At 35.9% G+C, this 20,247-nt stretch overlaps 1 pseudogene; it reads left to right on the forward strand.

The window, feature by feature from the left end:
* The first annotated feature begins 14,429 nt into the window (after positions 1-14,429).
* Positions 14,430-15,378, forward strand: LOC121240913 (annotated as a pseudogene).
* Positions 15,379-20,247: the final 4,869 nt, after the last annotated feature.

A 20,247-nucleotide genomic window follows, 5' to 3' on the forward strand; every position in this document is an offset into this window, starting at 1 on the left:
TCTCTCAACAGTCCCATTTTGTGGGTGAGAGTATAGACATATAATGCGATGAGTGATGCCAAAAGTTTTAAGTAGAGAATGAAGAGGCTGAAACTCCCCTCCCCAGTCAGTCTATATGGCAATCACATTTGAGGAAAATTTATTACTCACATATCAAAGAAAGGCAAGAAAAATAACAACAACATCAAATTTGACTCGTAAAGGGAAAAACCAAATGTATTTAGTATAATCATCCACTATGGAAAGATAAAACTAAAATCCCTTAGAGGACAACACAGGTGCTTGTTCCCAAACATCTAACAATAAAAGTTGAAAGGGAAATTGAGAACGGAAAGGGGAAGGAGGATGAGGGAGAACATGAGATTTAGCTTGCAAGCAAGCTTGACAGTTAAAAGTAAAAGTTACATAAGAAATAGGTAAACTGAACTGGCGTAAAGTAAATGAGGTAACACGAGGATTGGCATTTCCTCAACGGAAGTGCCATGTCTGTGTGGAAGTTCTTTCACCAATTAAAGCTTGTGGTTGTAAGACAGAGGAGGATCTAGTGGACTGAAGACGCAATTGTTCGGCCTTAGCATCAGGATGAAGTACATAAAGCCCATCTTTAACAGGTCCTTGAAGGAGTACCTTCTGAGTATGTAGATCCTTCACAAAAAAACCAGAGGAATGAAACTCAAAAAATACATAATTATCAACACAAAATTGTCTAATGAACAAATTTCTAGTTATGGCAAGAACATGTAAAAGATTTTTAAGAAGAAATTGACGAGAAGGAGTAGTAAATTGAGCCGTGCCAGTGTTCAGAATGGAGAGAGAGGAACCATCACCAAGACTGACTTGATCAGCACCATAATATGGAGTAGGATCTAAGTGAAGATTAGAGAAGTTAGTTGTGAAATGGTTGGTTGCAGTGGTATCGAGAAACCAGTTTGAAGTGGAGGGATTTGGGTTAGGGAAGGCAGTGTAGTGAGCTTGAAGAGATGATGGAGGACTAGATTGATAAGTGTGGTTAAACCGATGATAGCAAGACAACAATGTGTGGCCAAATTTCTGACAGACCTAGCAGGTTGGACGAGGAACAGAGGATGGATTAAAGAAGTTGGGATGAGATGGAGGTCCTCGACCCCTGCCACGACCACGACCACGATAGGACCCACGTCCACAACCTCTATTAGATGAGGAGGAAGAAGACTGGGGCAGTGTGGTAGTGGAGTTGACAGAGATAGGACTGGCCGAGAGCAGAGAGTGGGTTTGATGAGCAAGTCTAGACTCATGGTTAAGTAGATAGCTAAATGTTTGAGAGGAGGATAAGGGTTCTGGTCTAGTGGTAATGGAAGTCACAATGGATTCATAATCAGATCCCAATCCAGCCAAGAGATAGATGGTAAATTCAGAGGGAGGAAGGGGATGGCCAGCAACACTTAAAGAAGAGGAAAGAGTAGTAGCTTTGTTGAAATAAGCAGAAATGGTTTTAGATCCTTTCTTTAGGGTAGCTAATTGGAATTTGGTTTGCATAACATGTGCAAAAGATTGTGCAGAGAAAAGAGAGTGAAGCGTGGTCCAAGCAGCATGCGAAGTAGTACATTCAAGCACTTGAGCAAGCACCGTATCAGTGAGAAATGAGTTAATGGCGAAAGAATAAGTTGGTCCTGTAGGACCCAATGGTTGTATTCGGGATTAGGAACTCCATTGATGGTGGAAGGTGGAGCAACTATAGTGCCATCTATATAACCAAAGAGACGATGACCTATGAGAAATGGTTGGATATGGGCTTTCCAAAGTAGATAGCTGTCAATATTAAGTTTGACAGTGACCATATTGGTGGAGAGGGAGGAGGGAAATGGAGAAATGGATTTCTCAGAAGGGGTGGGTGATTCGGAAGCCATGACAGGTACATACGTGAGTCTATTTTCAGTCTCTTGATACCATATTGAATGGGTAAAAAGAACCGAAACGACTTGCACAATAAATGCTTGACAAAATTCCTAAAAGGAATAAAACCTTCTTGAATGATATTTCTATTTCTTGTATTTCCCTTATACAGTGAGTACTCAGTCACTGAGTATTTATAGACAATTTCCATAATAGAAAGAATATAGAGATCAAATCTACACTGTACACCTCAGCACAATCGATTTTGCCAATTTCTTTGAGAGTCTTCCTTTCTTAGCATTCTGTTGTTGGTTATTTAAGAGCTGAGTCATGCAGAGCTTTTTGGTAATTCATCATGGACCTTTGCTTCAATACAACACTACTATAGCAGCCAAATATCTATACAATTGTTTTGATATTTACAAACTTAAGTAACAAAATGATCAGAGAATTGTTTGTTCCCAAAAATTTCTTGATGCTCGAACAAATGTACCATACAGAATGATAATGCTTAGTACATTTTATGGGAACAAACAATCTGTAAATAACAAAATCCGAGGATTGTTTTGTACATTTGTTTGAGCATCATTTATTGAGAAGTTATACTGTGAAATAGGTGTAATTTGTTAATTTCTGACCCTATCCCCATCTTTATTTTCATATATGCACGTTAGGTTCAGTCTAGGTGGATGGAAGTTTTGTCAGTTTCTGTTTTGTTTAGACCTCTTAAGGTTTAAATTATTTTTATATCTTGTCATCGTTTTAAAATAAAATCCATGACAAAAACAAGTGGTATGTATATGGGGGAGTTCCTCAGTTTCTTAACTTCCTAATCATAAAAGGGAATTTTTTTTTCCTTTACAGTTAATGTCAGTTTATATTGGGACTCTGCAATGAAGATATTTCTAGTTGCAGTTTCGGTCTAAAGAAATGATGCTCAAACAAATGCACTAAACAGAACAATAATGGTATATTTCTCTGAACTTAGGATGTTTTGGGAATGCATGTGTGTATATATATATATATATATATATATATATATATATCATTTATTTGTTTGGTTGCAAATTAAATGGAATGAATAAAAGGACAATCTTAGACATATGTAAGAGCTCAATTACAATTTAAATGAGCCTGAAATATGTACATAAAATGAGAGTGAACTGTATCTTCTATCACTCCAATATCGTTCTAATCCTATGTTTTAGTAAGCTTAGCCACGATCCAGCAAGTAGTTTGTGAGACAAGGACCCAAACTATAAGAGGAAAAAGAATACGTGACTTATGGAGGTTTGGACCTTCGTGAGTTAGAGAAGAGTCACAATCACCACCACCAAATGCACGGACAATAAGAGACCACACTGACTCCACCTCAAATTACTCAACTCAACCACCAGATGTGGTTTTTGGAAATGAAATTTTTGGATCTGATGGTAGAGACAGGTACCCCCAATAGCTTCATACTTCTTACAAACTCAACTCAACCATCAGATGGTTTCTGGATTTTTTTTAACCTATCATTCAATCTGCTATATGGTTTGCTTTTGTTCTTGGACATAATATATAGTATTGACATATTTGTAGTGAGATTTAACTTTTAGTATCCATGGGTATGAAACGTTGTAGTGGACTATCGAGGAGCACAAAATCTGACAACCTTCGCAAGATTGAACCAATTCCTTTGCTCATCAAGGACGAAGATACTAAAATCTCAAGTGAGAACACGACTACATTTGAAGGGTCACATTGATAGTGAAACATCATACTGGCATGAGCTTCAATCATTGGAATGATGTGCTCGATAATGAAAATGAGGAGCTGTGTAGTTGCATCCAAGTAAGAAAAGCTCATTTCATGCTATTAACTGGATGTGCATTATGAATATAATTGGAAACTTAATAATTCCTTTTTTATAATCCAACCCTCTAGGTTGATTTTATAATACAATGGGGAAAGGAAAACCATCGCAAGAAAATTACAAACCAATTATGAAATCGATTCAATTCCTTCCATTATGAGCTCCATATCCACAATGGTTATGAAAGTCATAAAGGAGCACTGGTAGGATGATCCCAGTTGGTGGATCAAGCGATCTGGTTAAAGTTACACATGAGATGGAGAAGTATGGAGTCCAAGGTAATGATGATGTCTTAAAAATTTAAGCTTTTGAATTCACTAATAATATCAAGGCAGCAAGTGTGCCTTATAAAGTTTTTTGCCACTTATAATTATGCGAATATATATATGGTTTTGGGTTTTTCATGTTTATTCTCTACTACACAATGTCATTGCAAAACAAGGCCAATAGAGAACTACAACAAACTAACCACACTGCTGGGAGGATGTCTTTTGCTCGACTACTAGAAGAGAAGGTAATAGTTGTGTGTTTGTTCAATTATTTTCATCGAAAAATGGATCTTATGTTTCATGCATACATATTAACACCTTTAGTAGTTGGTAAATCAATTGTTTTTATTGGTTGTTGCAACAGGAGGGTGTACAAACTAGCTGGTTGATTTCCTTAGAGAGTCCTAATGGTAGAAAAAGAAAAAGAAATTTGTGACAGACATGCCAGAAGATCTTTATGTGGGTAACATTAAATTAGGGCAGTTAACTATTTTTATAGTTGTAATTAACTAGGCCATGCTTTTTTTTTTTTGGTTATCACCTTATTCATGATTAATGACATAATTGTGCATTACTATTGAATAATCAAATGGTGGAAAGGCTTAATGCAATGTAACTCGAGAATCGAACTAAGGAGGCAACAACTTTAGTTTTTAGGGAGGTTCTCGGCCATAGACCATAATATGCTAGAGGATTGGGAGATGTGGTGATGCCCGAATCATCGAGAAGGTCGGATTGTGGTGTTGATGTCGGGGGGATGTCACAGGATGCGGAGTATTAGCAAGCCCAAGTTGAAGAATTAAAGTCAAATGTGTGGAAAAGTTTAGAGAAGCAAGCTAAGTTATTTATGATGTGCTCAATGTCCAAGTAGCAATCCAGGGAGTCTCCAAGGGTGACTCAGGGAGTGGACTAAGGACTTTGTGGGGACTTCTATTGCCTTTTGGTATTTTGAGAGGTCAAGGTGATAGCCCTCTTGGAAAATGATGGGAGACAACTTGAGAGTGACTTTATGAAAAGATGGTTATTGGGTGCTTGCGATCTTGAAAAGTCATAAGTACTTGTCAACAGAGCTTGGTGTGTGGCATAGGTGAGGTCCTACAACTTGGTTCAAACAGAGGGAAATGTGTGATCTCAATGCTTGGTGGAATAATTTGTGAAATTGTATGTTGGTGTCGGCAAGAATGGGCAATTGAGTTGTCAACACATGTTGTCCCAACAAAACTCATGGGAAACACCAGGAAAATGGGTTTTTGTGGTGCCACGCATGCTTGAGTTAACATGTAAACTTGCAAAATACAAATCCTATGTTCTATTGGGTGTTGTTGTGCTAGTTATTCATTTTCACATTCTATTGTTGTGTTGGTTGTTGTTGTGTTGGAGTTAGATATCTTGGTGTTGGACAATGTAGGGTTTGTCGTTGTGGTCGTGGCAGTGCGGAGTGGACATATATATATATATATATATATATATATATATATATGTATATATATATATATATACATGTGGGATCACTACTAACCAATGTGGGACAATCCCTTCCCACCCTCGGGGAACCCTTGCCGTGGGCCCATACCCATGTCAGGGGTCCCTTTCATTGAGGGAATCACTCGCGGAAACACATTGTTTGGCTCTTATACCAAATGTAGCCAACAAGGGAGCGGAATGAAAGAAAGTGACGACCAGATAACTGGAGGTAGTGAAAATGACAACAGATAGTAAATAAACGATAATGAAAACAGGACCAGATAACTCGAATTAATGAAAGTATGACCAGATATGTAACGCCCCGGTCCCGCACAAGTCGGAGAGTTATTTCCTAACACTTAAACTCAGCTTTCAACAATATAAAAAAAAAATAGACTCCAAATTCTCAATATCATATAGAAAATTCGATTCGATCTAATTTCCTCAATATAACAAATTTTCCAAAATGCCAATTCATTATAACACAATAAAATTTCTTAATAAAAATCGACAATACTCATAAAAAACTTCCTATGCTTAAACCACTATACTTAAATCATCTCACCCAATGCCTCAGCTGAACCATCAAAATATCTAAAAAATATTGTGGAGATAAGGGGTAAATTATCAACAACTCAGTAACAGAAAGCATATACTAACATGTAAACATGAGCATTTATAAAGTTCGGTATGCAAAACAAAACATTTACTTTCAGAATGCAGAAACAACATATTTTCTTTTAGAATGCATAAACAAAACTTGTTACAAAACATCAGAGCGAAATTTTTAGAAAAACAAACATGTTACCAAAAAGAAAATCCTTTGGCATATCGAAATTGAATCATTATACTCATATCATCTCATAGTATCACATCGGGACAAATACCATGTTTAACCCCCGTGGTGGGGTTATAAACCACCATTATACCCGTAGTTGGGTCGTATGTCATGTTTCACCCCCGTGGTAGGGTTATAAACCACCATTATACCTGTGGCTGGGCCTTAACAGAAACAAAACAGAACACCATCAGAATCAGATCACATTCAGATACAGAATCAGAACTTCATGCCAAGGCTTTTAGATGACACATCATATCGAAACCAAATACTGATTCATTTTAGATCATTTCACATGTTCGAAATAAACAACGACCAAAACATCTTCATTTATTCATAGCAAAAATTTTTGAATTTTCATATTCGCTCTTTTTGCATAATTCAGAAACAAAATGCATAAAAATTAGCTCATGTCTACACTAGTCATGACAGAAAATACTTTCTCTTATATAGAATTTATGGATATGCAGAATAACCATCTGAGGTCGTTTTCGTGTTTCTTTTAAAAAACAAACATGCTTATTTTCAAAGTCAACTTCATTTCATTTCTTTTATGCAAAACTAGCATACGAACCCCACTTACCTGGACTTTTTAGTTTTTCAGAAATTCTCCACAACAGTACTGAACAATTGTCAATCGTCACCTATAAAAATTCATGTAACTTCAATAAATCTCCATTGAATAGATAATCTCATATTAGACCTGAAGTACCTATTTTAATTTCTCAAAAATCTAAAATTTCTCTAAATTCTAAAATACAATCACTTCCTAAATTCCTCAATATCCACATAACTATTAAACCCAAAATATTTCTAAAATTGCATAATAATATTAGTAATAAATACAATTATGTGATAAAATACATTTCTGGTTTAAAGACTCATTAAAACAAAATTGATTAAAGTAGGAGAGCAAATATTTCATTTAATAAAAAATAGACTAATTAGTTTCTCTTTAAAGAGTTCAAAATAAAAGTCTTGCACTACTATGTTCTTCTAAAAAAAATATATATTTGTACTAATAATATATTTCAAATATTTATTTAATATGTATTTAAAACAAAAATCGTATAAAGTGAGTTTAAAATATAAAAACTAAAACACGATGAACTTATAATTACTCTGTTAAAAGCATCATTATACTGTGTTAGTAGTGTAAGTCCAAACATCTATGTCTAAATCAAAATATAACATGCACGCAATATAAAACTCATGATTTCAAACCCAATATACATAAACAACTCATTAAAATATGAATCCATTAACCTAAACATCCAAAATAATATATTTGAAAACATGATAGGGGCAAAAATGGTAATAGTACAATCTATTAGGTTAACCGAGACACAAAAATATTTCATTTTTAAGTAAGTTATCACAAAAACAAAACGGCGGCAGCAGCACTTATCCAAGAAAAACTAAGAGGCAGCGGCACTATGGGGGAAAGAGGTCGTGGCGGAGTTGGGTTGCGGTGGACGGTGGCTGTCCAGACGGCGGCGTACTGGACGAGAGAGTGAGTGATGAGCGAGAGAGAGAGAGAATGGAGAGTGAGAGATGCGCGAGAGATAAATAAAGAGGGAGTTTACCGTGAGGCAACGAGGCTGAGGTGGTGTGCGGCGAACAGTGGTGCTCGCGATGACGGGGCACTGAGAGAGAGAGAGAGAGCAGAGTGTGGGAGAGAGAGAGGGAGGCTTACGGTGCTGATGGTCGGAAATGGAGGTGGGACTGTGAGGACTCCAAGAGGCACCTTGGGGTTTGGGGGTGCATAACCGACGACGGCAGTGGCTAACCCACAGCAGTTGGTGGTCTGAATGGTGAAATAAGGGCTGGTTTTGGTGTGGAAATGGGTATGGTTTTTGCTCTATTTTTAGTGCTTGAAACAGGGGTTGGCCTACGGTGGCTTACGGTTTCACATGGGGTTAGGCAAAGTCTGGAGGCTTCCATCGTGCAGGAGGAAAAACTCGCACGGGGTGGTTTCCGTTCTGCTGAATGCACACGGACTTGGGCTTTTGTGCTGGTGAGGACGCGCCACTAGGCTGGCGAGGTCTAACGCAGTGGGTGTGGAGGCGTGGGGCTGGGCAGTGGATGTTGTCCCACGGTGGTGCATGGCTGCGGCAAAGGCTGGTGGCTTAAGGAGGAACTTTCGTGACTTACGGCAACAGGGAAAAACCCGAGAGGTAATATGAGAGAGGAAGCATTTACAAGGCGAAGTGTAAAAAATGCCTAGCATTGAGCGCATGGGAAAGGAAAAAAAAAAAAACAAAGAGGAAGGTAGTTACGTGTATGGGGGCAACGGTTACCATGCAGTTACCGTGCTTGATGCGAGGAACTTCTTGTACGCGGGGAGGAACATACGAGTGAGAAAAGAAACGGTTGGGAGAAAAAATAAATAAATAAATAATAAAATATTGAGTGCAAGCTCCGTGCTGGGTGTTACAAGATAATTGAAATTTATGAAGGTAGGACCGGATGACTAGAATTAAATAAAAATAGTGATAAATGTTAAATGAAAAAAAGTACTTAGTAAGTGAAATAATATTTGTTTATTCATATTGAAACAACTTACAAAATATTATTAGATAGGTGGGAGAAATAGGTTTCTTATCGACTCAAGCAGAGGCTGGGAGAAGAAGCTAATGCCTTCTTTTAAAGCGAGTTTCTCCTTTTATAGATGAAGGAGATACCTTTATAATGCAAACAACGTTAAAGCACAATAGTAGTAAACATTAGTAACAATTATTGGTTTCTTCAGCGGCATTTGCGGGAGGGTGGAATCTTGTCAAAAAAGCATCAGACAAATCAGCATCTTTTCAGAGGCGGTAGTCTTTTAGCTATGCTTTTGACAGAACCAACAATAACTACGAAGGAATTTTTCTGTTTGTGCCGACAGATCAATCATCAAATAATCTTGTGGTGTTTTGTAAATCCTATAAGGAATTTTTTAACAAATAATTCAAATAATTTTTCTCCATGCCTTGGAGCAAGTTTTTCTCCTTGGATACAATGGATTTTTCAAATTTGGCAGAAGTAGTTGGTTTAACTCTCTATTTAGCAGAACTAGTGGCCTGATTAATTTGGTATTCAAGCAGAGTTATTTGTTTAACAACTGGAAATTCCTCAATATTCTTTAGGTCTGGAGCAGTTTGAGGAAAATCTCTAGAGACATTATCAATAATATCTTGTATGTGGGGATATATGTCCCACCACTTGATGAACCAATATCGGACCAATATATCACCATTCTGATCATAACTCCATTTTAGTATCCAATGAACTTTGTACTTTTTAGAAAAATGGAGTAAGTATAAGAATTTCTAATATGTCGATCCATTTTGAAGACAGTAGCAAAATAGTTAACAGCCTTTTGAAGGTTATTAGGCAATACTTCAGGAATGAGGCCAAATTGGTACCACCATCTCAGGAACCAGAGTGAGAAATCAGTCCTGAATTTCTTTTCAAAATTAAGAAACCATGAGTATGTCATCTCTAGGATTTGAAACAGCATGAACTTGAACCAAGCATTAATATAATCATAGTAGTAGTAAATAGTGTCAGAATGAGAGAGTTTCTTTGAAGTATAAGCATGAGTTTCCCAATTTGCTTTAATAACAATGTTTATAATGTAAGCACTATGGTAGATCAGCTTGGTTTAATTAGTTTTATAAAAAATAGGCTTAATAACCAAGGATTCTGTTGTATAACAGAGTAATATTGAAGATTTTTAGCAAGATTTTCAAGAATTCAGTGAAAACCTGAGGGAAAATAGAAGAAGCAATTTTAAAAGGATCTGTATACATGGACCTATTCGGTTCAACGTAGAACAGATTTTGGGCATAAAACATTTTAATATATTCTGTTTTTGAATTAGGGTAATATTGGGTAGAAGTAATAGACTTAGCATAAGGATCATAAGGTGTACTAAGAGCAGTTGAAAATGAAGCAGGTTTAATAATAAGAATGCTACCAAAGGTAGTAAACCTGTTAGCAATCTCAAGAGCAATAGTAGACTCATGTTTAACGAGCATAGTATTAGGAATTGCGGAAGGAGTGACAATCTTCACTTTGTCTTTTTTCTTACTCATGATTGCTACAATTATTCAGGAGTGAGAAAGCCAGGAATAGAATTTTGTGATCCTTTAATATATTCAATATCAAAATCTAATATACTTAAAATGACTTGTCATCTGGCAAAAATATTTTTAGAAGTAATGTTTTCAACATCTTTTTCTAAAACATATTTAGCACTTTTACAATCAACATGTAATAAAAATTTTTGATTTAGTAAGTCACTTTGAAACTTAGAAATGCATAGTACTATTACTTATTAGTATTATAATTAATTTGTGCAGTATTCCAGACTAAATAATGGAAGCGAACAATTTTTTCAGATGAGTCTGATGAAACAACATGTTTCAGAATGTCACTATAGCCAATGTTAGAGCCATCTGTTTTACCAATTTTAAAAGAAATAGTAGTAGGAATTCCAAGGCATGGTAGGGTTTTAACATGTGTCTTGATTTGCTTAACAATAGTAGTATGAATTTCAATCCAAGGAGAATGGTTGCAATGTAGTCGCTCGAAAAGTGGGTGACATTGTTTCCTCATTTCCTTGTAGAATTCAGCAATATAGTTGAGAGAACCAAAGAATCTCTACAACTGGGTTTTATCAAGGATGACAACAGGAAACTTATCAGCAAATTCGTTAGCATGACTGATGAGTCTAATTTTACCTTCAGAAATATCATAACCAAGGAATCCAATCTTGATTTAGAATAATTTTATCTTTTTAGTAGAAACAACACAACCATTATGTCTAATGATGTCAAAAAATGAATGTAAATATTTCTAGTGTTCATCAATTTAGAGTAAATGAGAACATAATCAATATAAACAATAGTGAAATGAGTGAATGAATTGCAAATATCATTCATAATGTTTTGAAACTCACTATGGGCATTCTTGAGTCCAAAAGGCATAACGTTCCACTCATAATGACCAAGGGGAGTAGTAAAATCAGTCTTATACCTATTTGACTTACTAATCTGGATTTGCCAAAATCCTGACTTCATGTCAGACTTTGAGAAGGCTACTGCATCACTAAGCATATGAATCAAGTCATTCTTATTGGGGATATAGTACCTAATCCACTCTAAAATCTTGTTCAATAGTTTGTAATTAACAACTAGACGAAGTGTCTCTCTCTCAATCTCAGCATTGTTTTGGACATAGAAAGCAGCACAACACCAGAAATACTTACTATGCCTAATAATCTTTTTGAGAAGCAAATCTTGAATCTCTGTTTTACAAAATTATAAAGTTTCACTATTCATCTGAATAGGTCTAGTTTTAGTGAGAATATTTTGCTCAGAGAAATCATTAATATAAGATAAAGTAACAACATGTTTCTTCCAAAAGGTCAAAGCAAATATCATCAACTAGTCTTTTATTGAAATCAATGATTTTTTATTGTAACAATTTACCAAATAATTGTTCAGCAATATTTTTATATTTGATTTCTTGTCGTAGGAAATTCAAATGTTTTGTTTTAGTAGAGACCAAAGATTTCAAACAATCATTCATATCAATATAAAATTTTGAAGCAAATTTAAACATTACTTTCTGACCGAAAGAGTCAGTAGTAATATCTTCCATTTTTTAAAGGAATGGATATAAAGAAGAAATAAAAAGAATTCCTATTATGACCTTATCAGTCATATTTTTAACAAACACTATCTTGGTAGACATGAGCATTATATAGCTCATATTTGATCTTCATTTGAGATCCATTAGCAAAAAAGTCTTTAAGTAGACTTTTTGTAATACTTATTAGGAATTATTCCTTTTTTAATACAGTTTATATCTGATCCAAAATCAGTAATAGCAATCAAAGTAAATTCAAATTCATGACAAACAATGAGAGTAACTTTAGAAAACCATTTAAGAGGAATACTTTGATGGATCAAACACATTTGATTGGTGTTAGAAGGAGGAACTTCCTTTTGACTTGAATCAAAATCATCATTTTGTTGCACATCATTATTAGAAGGAATATCTTGGTCAAAATGTTTGTCAAATTTTAAATGCAATAGTTCTTGATCAAAAGAATTATTTTCAGATTTGATATTTTTTATCTCAATTTTGCGATAAACAATCTCCTTTTTAATGGAAACAAGTTCTCGTTGTAAATCATTAGTAGAATTCATTTTGGATTTTTTCTTTTCAAATATTCCCAAAGTTTCTTGAAAATTAATTTTGGATTTAGAAATCTCAGGTTCTTGTCGAATCATAGTTTTCTTGAGCTTATGAAGATATTCTTCTTTAAGCTCAGGATTAGTAATTTGGCTAATCAAAGTTAACAAAAGATTTTCTTATTCTTCAGCCATGGTTAAAATTTTGATTGTTTTACCTAAAGATTTACAACAAGAATCATTACATCCAAGTCTAATATTAGAGAATCGTATAGTTTAGTTTCTAAGTGATAATCGGAATCACTTAAACTAAACCCATTGATATCAGATGATTCAGAGGATTTTGATTCTAGAATTCGAATCAATTCCTCACTATCATTGTTATCAACTTTTAATTGATTAAGTTTATTTTGAAATTTACTGGGTTTTTTGGTGCATTCTTAGAAGAAATGACCATACTTGCTAGAGTTAAAACATTTTCCTTTTGAAGGATTTTGAAAAGTCTTTTTTCCACAGGAAGATTTTTTTCTTATAAAAATAAGAAGGTTTTCTTTATAAAAATCATCACACTTACTATATATTTTCTTGGTGTAAGCTTTAGTAGATCAATTTATCAAAATGTTTGCGCTTCTGTCTAGAAGGAGCAATATGAGCAGGTCAAATTGTTCACAAAAAGTTTCCATTTCATATTTGGCTTTCTTAGTATTCTTCATTTGTTGCCGAAACATTCTTTTTTATCATTGCACATACTAATACCAAACTTCTTAATTGTACTGAAAATATCATCGTAGGTGTAATTATCGTAATTAAGGTTTAGGCCATGCTTGGACATTAGATAACAACAACATATAATCTCATCTTAACAGTTTTTATAATTCTATTCTCAAACATCATTAAAACATACATTTTTTAATTTTAAATTTTCAAAATTTTCATATAATCATTACAATTTTTCCAAACTTTCAAACAAAATATAAAAAATGTCATTTTGGGTTATTTAGTATGTTTTGTCACCCAATTGTTAAAGGTGGAGATTGTTAATATTTTACTATTGGCTATATTCAGTTTCAAAACAATGGGTAAGGTTTTTTATTTGGTTTGGGTCGATATATAAGATTTACCCACAAAGGCAATGATAATGTGTAAGATTTGTTTTTAGTTTGGGTTGATAAATAGCATTTATCTATAAAATAATAATAATAATAATAATGAGTAAAATTTGTTTTTGGTTTGGGTTGATATATAAGATTTCTCTATAAAAATAATAGTAAATGATAAGGTTTGTAGTTTGTTCGGGTTGATAAGAGATCAAAGTTATCTACAATGCTCTATTTGATGTGATAAGTTTCAGTATGGAATGAAGATGAATGCTTGAAGATTGCAGAATTCTAACTTTCGATAACGGCCATGCTATTTGGAATTCTGAAGAAGAGTTTCGCCGGAAATGGTCTTTGACAAAAGGAAAACTTATTTGCTACGACAATAATTCGCCGAAAATTATCTTTGATAAAACAAAATAAAATAGTTATATATACTATCCAACAAGGCAGGAAACGTACATGGACTTTAACAAACTCTTGGGAAGCCAATCGTAGTCTCACCACAGAGAAATAAGTAAGAACATCAATCTTAAGCTTCCACCATCAAAATAGAGCTTGGGAAATTAAATCCACAAAAGACCCATCTTTTTATTTGTATGCAACTCACCCACCCAGTGGTGCCATTTACATGAAAGGCTATTGATGAAAATACCAATATTATTTTAAATTTCCTTCTGATCAATTAGAAGCCAATTATGACTATAGCCTATAGAACATATGCAACCTTTTATTTTAAACTTCTTTTTTAAATTTACCTATAAAAATAAGTAAATGTACTTCTGATTCAGTCCCAAATATGTTGTCAACAAGTTGAAAACAATATTGTTGACTGTTGAAGTTATGCTTGAAGATGTTGAGGACAAACAAGTTACAAATCCAAGCATGAAAAAGTGGCTTGATGAGCTGAAACATGTTGTCTATTATGCAAAGGACGTCTTGGATGAGATTGCTACTAAAGCCTTACAATCTAGGTTGGATGCAGAATTTGGAACCACTGCAAGTAAGGTACAAAATAACATATGTACCTCTCATTTTTTCAATAAGATAGAAGTAAGTGCAAAAGAGGTACTTGAGAGACTAGAAAATCTGGCAAGTCAACATATTGTCATGGGTCTCACACAAGGCACCGTTCCAGGGAAATCATTTGAAAGATTGCCCACCACTTCTTTGGTAGAAGAAACATAAATTTATGGAGGAAATAATGATAAGGAGCAAATAATTAATAAGTTACTCTCAATCACAGATGATGCCAGTGACAATTAGGTGGGTATGATTGCCATAGTCGGCATGGGGGAATGGGCAAGACCACCCTTGCTCAAGTTGTATACAATGACAAGGATATCTACGAGCATTTTTAACCTTACAACATGGGTTTGTGTTTCAGAGGAATTTGAGCCTTTCAGAGTAACGAAAACAATTCTAGATGCAGTAACTTCGTCCACCAGTAATATTGAAGATCTAAATCAGCTTCGACTTCAACTAAAGGAGAAATTGAATGGAGGGAATTTCCTATTCATTTTGGATGCTGTTTGGAATAAGAATTATAACGATTGGAAGATATTAAGCAACCCCTTTAAATATGGGGCACAAGGAAGTAGGATTATCGTAACATGATGAGGTTGCATCAGTCATGCGCACTTTTGCAACTCATCCTATATAGATGATACCAGAGCAGGATTGTTGGTCATTATTTGCAAGACATGCATTTCATGATGCTAACTCCAATGCACATTTAGAGTTGCAAGAATTAGGTCAAAAGATTATTGAAAAATGTCTTGGTCTACTTTAGCAATCAAGATAGTTGGGGGCCTATTACGATTTAAGTTAGATGTTCGTGAATGGGAGATGATGTTAAGTACCGAATTATGGGATCAATTTTCAAATCACGAACCTGCTCTAAGATTAAGTTACAGATATCTCCCATCATATTTGAAACCGTGTTTTGCTTACTGTTCAATAGTTCCAAAAAGACATGCTTTCAAGAAAGAGCAATTAATTTTATTATGGATGGTAGAAGGTTTCTTGCATGCAACGGAAAATAAAATAATAGTACAAATTGGTGATGATTACTTCATCACTCTTCTATCAAGATCATTATTCCAAAGATCAAGTGAAGACGAATCATGTTTACTAATGCATGACCTTATTAATGATTGTATCAGGTGAATTTACCTCTAGGATGGAAGTTGATCATGATCATTCTCACAAAATTTTTGACAAGACTAGGCATTTTTCCTACGTCAGAAGTCAATTTGAAACCTACAGTAGGTTCAAGGCTCTTAATGAGTTTAAGCTTTTGCGTACTTTCATAGCATTGGAGTTGTCTAGAATGTTAAGATTTCTTTTCTTATCCAAAAACTCCCCCGTGATCTGTCTCACTACTGGAATATGACTGACTTGTCTATGTTCATTGGAAAATGGAAACAATTGTGTTATCTAGATGTTTCTTTTACACAACTTACAAGGTTGCCTAATTGCTTATGTAAGTTGTGTAATTTATAGACATTAAATTTATCGGGTTGTGAAAATCTTATTGCACTGCTAAGAGATATGGAAAAGCTCATCGGTTTATGTCATCTTGATATTACTAGAACTGTTATCAAGGAGATGCCGGAAAATATAGGTAAACTCAAATGTCTCCAGACGTTGACCAAGTTTATCATCAGTCAACGCAGTGGATGTTGCATTGGAGAGTTGGGGAAGCTTGCAAATCTTTGGGGAATACTTTCTATATTGGAACTCCAAAATGTAAAATCTCCAATTGTTGCCCTGCCTGCAAACTTGAAGGATAAGAAGTATCTTGAGGAGTTGACATTGGAATGGAATGCTACTGCCAAAAATTCTAGAAGTGAAAGAACTATACTTTAGAGTCTTCAGCCCCATACAAATTTGAAAAGCCTCACAATTCAATTTTACCGTGGTGAAACTTTTCCAAATTGGATAGCAAATCATTCATTCTCTAAGATCACATCTCTTCACCTAAAAAATTGTGAATATTGTCGGAGCTTACCACCAATTTGGTAGCTACCTACCTTGCAAATCCTATCTATCATTGGGTTTGATGGAATTATTACGATAGGTCCAAAGTTTTATGGCACTGGTTCTTCTTCACCATTTGAAGCCTTGAAAGTTCTAAGGTTCGAGACTATGTTGAACTAGGAGAAGTGATCTCCTTTTGGTATTGAAAATGAAGGTGTAGCTTTTCCTCATCTTGGCAAGCTTTGTATTATCAATTGTCCAACACTTACAAGAAGTTTGTCCGTTCACCTTCCCTTCTTTGGCCAAAATTGTGATTTCTGAAAGTCACCAGCTGGTGGCTGAGAGACTAGTGAGCTCCAATAGTTGTCTTCAAGAGTTAGAGATCTGTGATTGTTCCTCACTTTTGTCTCTTCCCACTGGTGGTCTATCCTTTACATAAAACAACTTGTGTTCAAGAATTGTAGGAAGTTTGAACTCACGGGACACAGACAATTCATTCCTTAAAAAGTTGAGCTAATATTATTGTGATTCTCTTGAGTACTTTCCATTTGATGTAATCCCAAATGCTAAGAGAATCATAATCAAGGAGTGTAGAAATTCTAAATCACTTACAGTTCTAGAAAAAAGTGAAGATGATCTAGTAGCCTTGTCGTCAATTGAAATCTTAGATTGTTCAAAATTCGTATCTTTTCCGGAAGCAGGATTGCGAGCCCCCAATCTTACAACTTTCTTTGTCGGTGGGGTATGAGGTCACTGCCCAACAAGATGCATACACTCCTTCCGTCTCTTACGGTTTTAGAAATATCAAATTGCTAAGAAATCGAGTCGTTTCCTGAAGGGGGCTTGCCTTCCAATCTTGAGAGACTTGGCATAAAAAATTGTGAAAAACTTGCTGCCAATCGGATGGGATGGGGTTTGCAAAATTGTACTTCCCTTACATTATTTGTATTAAATGGCAAATAAGAAAATATTGTCTTTTGCAGAGGCATCCCGCAAGTCTAACCAAGCTTCATATCTTTGGTTTTCTAAATTTGAATCGTTGAACAAGAATGGGATTCAATACCTCACCTCTCTTGGTAACATAGAGATCAGAGATTGCCCTAAGCTGAAGAGTGTGTTAGAAGAGGGGTTGCCCCTCGATTTCTGTTCTTTTAATTACAAGCTACCCTTTGTTGAACAAAAAGTAGCGAAAGAGAAAAGGAAAAGAATGGCACAAGATTGCTCACGTCCCTTACAAATTTGTTGACGAAGATTTGATGGATTGAACCAAAAATTCTAGCAAAACATTTGTCAATCTTAGTTATATATAATATCAACTTCTACACAAGTGAGGGTACATGTTCATTTCAACCAGCCAATTCTATAGCCTGTGAAATTCAGAATTCTAATGACTGTTTTTATAACTCTCTATTCTATATATACAACTCATTTGAAAGCTCCAAAATGGTACAAAAATCCTGTTGGGGTATTTCGGAGGTATAATTACTTGTTCATTCTCCCTTATCCTCATATAATCATTTTCTTTGTCATATTTTTCCTTCCTGTCCATTCTTTGTATGCACAACTTAGTTATCAATTTACATTGGCGAATGCAGTAATTTTGGTTCAATTCTATTGGTACTTAGTCAAATCTGAATAACTCAAGTAGTGAATGTTAAGATTTCGATAACTGAGAGGCAAGGGACTACTTTGTTCTGTTTCACATTGTATTGACAGTAGCGAAGTGAATGGATATATGCATGTGGTATATGTATGAACTACTCTCAATATCAGAAAGGGGAAGACTTTTTTCTTTCACTTGTTCCTTTGCAGAAATTTGGTCGATAGGCAAACCTGTTTGGAGCTAACATAGGGCAATTGCACTTGAAATGTCCATAACTTTGAAAACACGAGACATGATCAATATGAGCAGGAGAAGTAAATTGATAGTTGAAATCACCAACAATGGAACTCAAGAAAAGATCAATGGATCAGTTTGCCAAAATCCAAATTTGAAATCGTTGGACAAGAATGGACTTCAATACCTCACCTCTCTTGATTTCTTAGAGATCTTTGACTGCCCTAAGCTGAAGAGCATGTCACAATAGGTGCTGCCACCCTCAATTTCTGTTCTAAGATCAGAAATTGCCCATTGCTGACAGTAGTCGAACTTCTTGTGAGAGGGACCAGAGTATGAACCAAAATTCATTCTTTGCTCTGTTTCACTTTGTACTGACAATAATGAAATGAATGGATATGTGCATGTGTGTGGTATATCTATGAACTAGTCTCAAAATCCAAATGGGATGAATTTTTTTGTTTCACTTGATACTTCGCAGATATTGGGTCGGCAGGCACACCTGTTTAGAGCTTACAGAGGGCAACTATACTTGAAATCTCCAAGACTTTGAAGACACTTGAGTATGTTTGTAAGGCTAGGCTCTGGGCCTTGCTATTTGAGCCTAATGCCTTGTGCTCCTTTCAGCTACCCCGCGAGTCCTTACCACGTGCAAAGGGTTCCTGAGGTGACGTTTGGGATTCTGCATCATGATTCGCCCACGATATTTGTCAGAAACTGATACGCCTTCTCTTTTCTCAACTACTGTCAGTATTTATTACGAGGTGCTGTTCACCTTTCTTTCCTTCCTATCTTCTTGCACAATTTTCTTGATTTACTCATTGGCTTTCCTTGTTCCCATCTCTTCGTGCTTCCTAGTTCTTCATGCTTCCAATTTTCTTCTTTCCTCCCTTCCCTCACGCTTTCCATATTCTCGTTTCCATGGTTTCTGGTAAGAACCCGATCGCAGGCTCTTCTCGAGGTGGTGGTCCTTCACGACCTTGTGAGCCCTCTGCCCCAAGTGGCACTGCTTCTAGCCCTAACATCGATGGGCTCACTCCATCTTCGAAGGTCATTGTTGGGTTTCCTCTCTCTCTCTCGCCGCAAACTAGATAATGTGAGGGACCATTTTAATATCCCCGACTCAGTGGGGTTGTCTTTACCTGGCCAATGGAGGGGAGCAGTGGATATCAGAGCTATGGTTGTTTCCGTCACTCTCTTTATGGCTATGTTTGCAATGGGGCTTCGCCTGCCCTTCATGCGGCCCACTCGTGACGTCTTAGACGTCGTGGATCTTGCTCCGGCCCAACTGGTGCCGAATGCATGGCGTATCTTGATCGTTTGCTATGTTATGTGGCGGCGAGTTCTGGAACCCATCGGTGACAATTATCCTGATCTCACTACTAGAGAATTCCTTTCCCTTCATGGGTTTAGGCATTTAGATGAGAATGTATGCAGTTTTAGATCCTTCAGCAAACTTGTTCAACTTGAGCGTAAGTATTCCCACACCAAAGATTGGTCCAAAAAGTTTTTCTTCATTTCGGGAACGGGTGGGAATTCCGACGAACGAGGTTTTACACCGGGAGTTCCCCCATTCGAGTAGATTGGTCGCCCGTCCCCTCGAGAAAAAGCTCGCATTCGCTTGGTTCAATCTTACGCAATGGCTAATCCTAACTCTACCTGGTTTGACGCCCACAAACATTGATAGATTTTTTATGGTCCCTAGTCGAGCCCATGTACTTGATCGCGAGATCTTAGGTGCCCCTTTGCCGGCGGGAAATTTGAAAAGGGGGGCACTTATAGAGGCAGGGGGAAAGAAAAAGAAGGCTCGTTTTATGGTGAAAAATCCCCCATTAACTCAGT

The sequence above is a fragment of the Juglans microcarpa x Juglans regia genome, chromosome 7S (genome assembly GCF_004785595.1).
Source record: "Juglans microcarpa x Juglans regia isolate MS1-56 chromosome 7S, Jm3101_v1.0, whole genome shotgun sequence".
Lineage (NCBI taxonomy): Eukaryota > Viridiplantae > Streptophyta > Magnoliopsida > Fagales > Juglandaceae > Juglans > Juglans microcarpa x Juglans regia.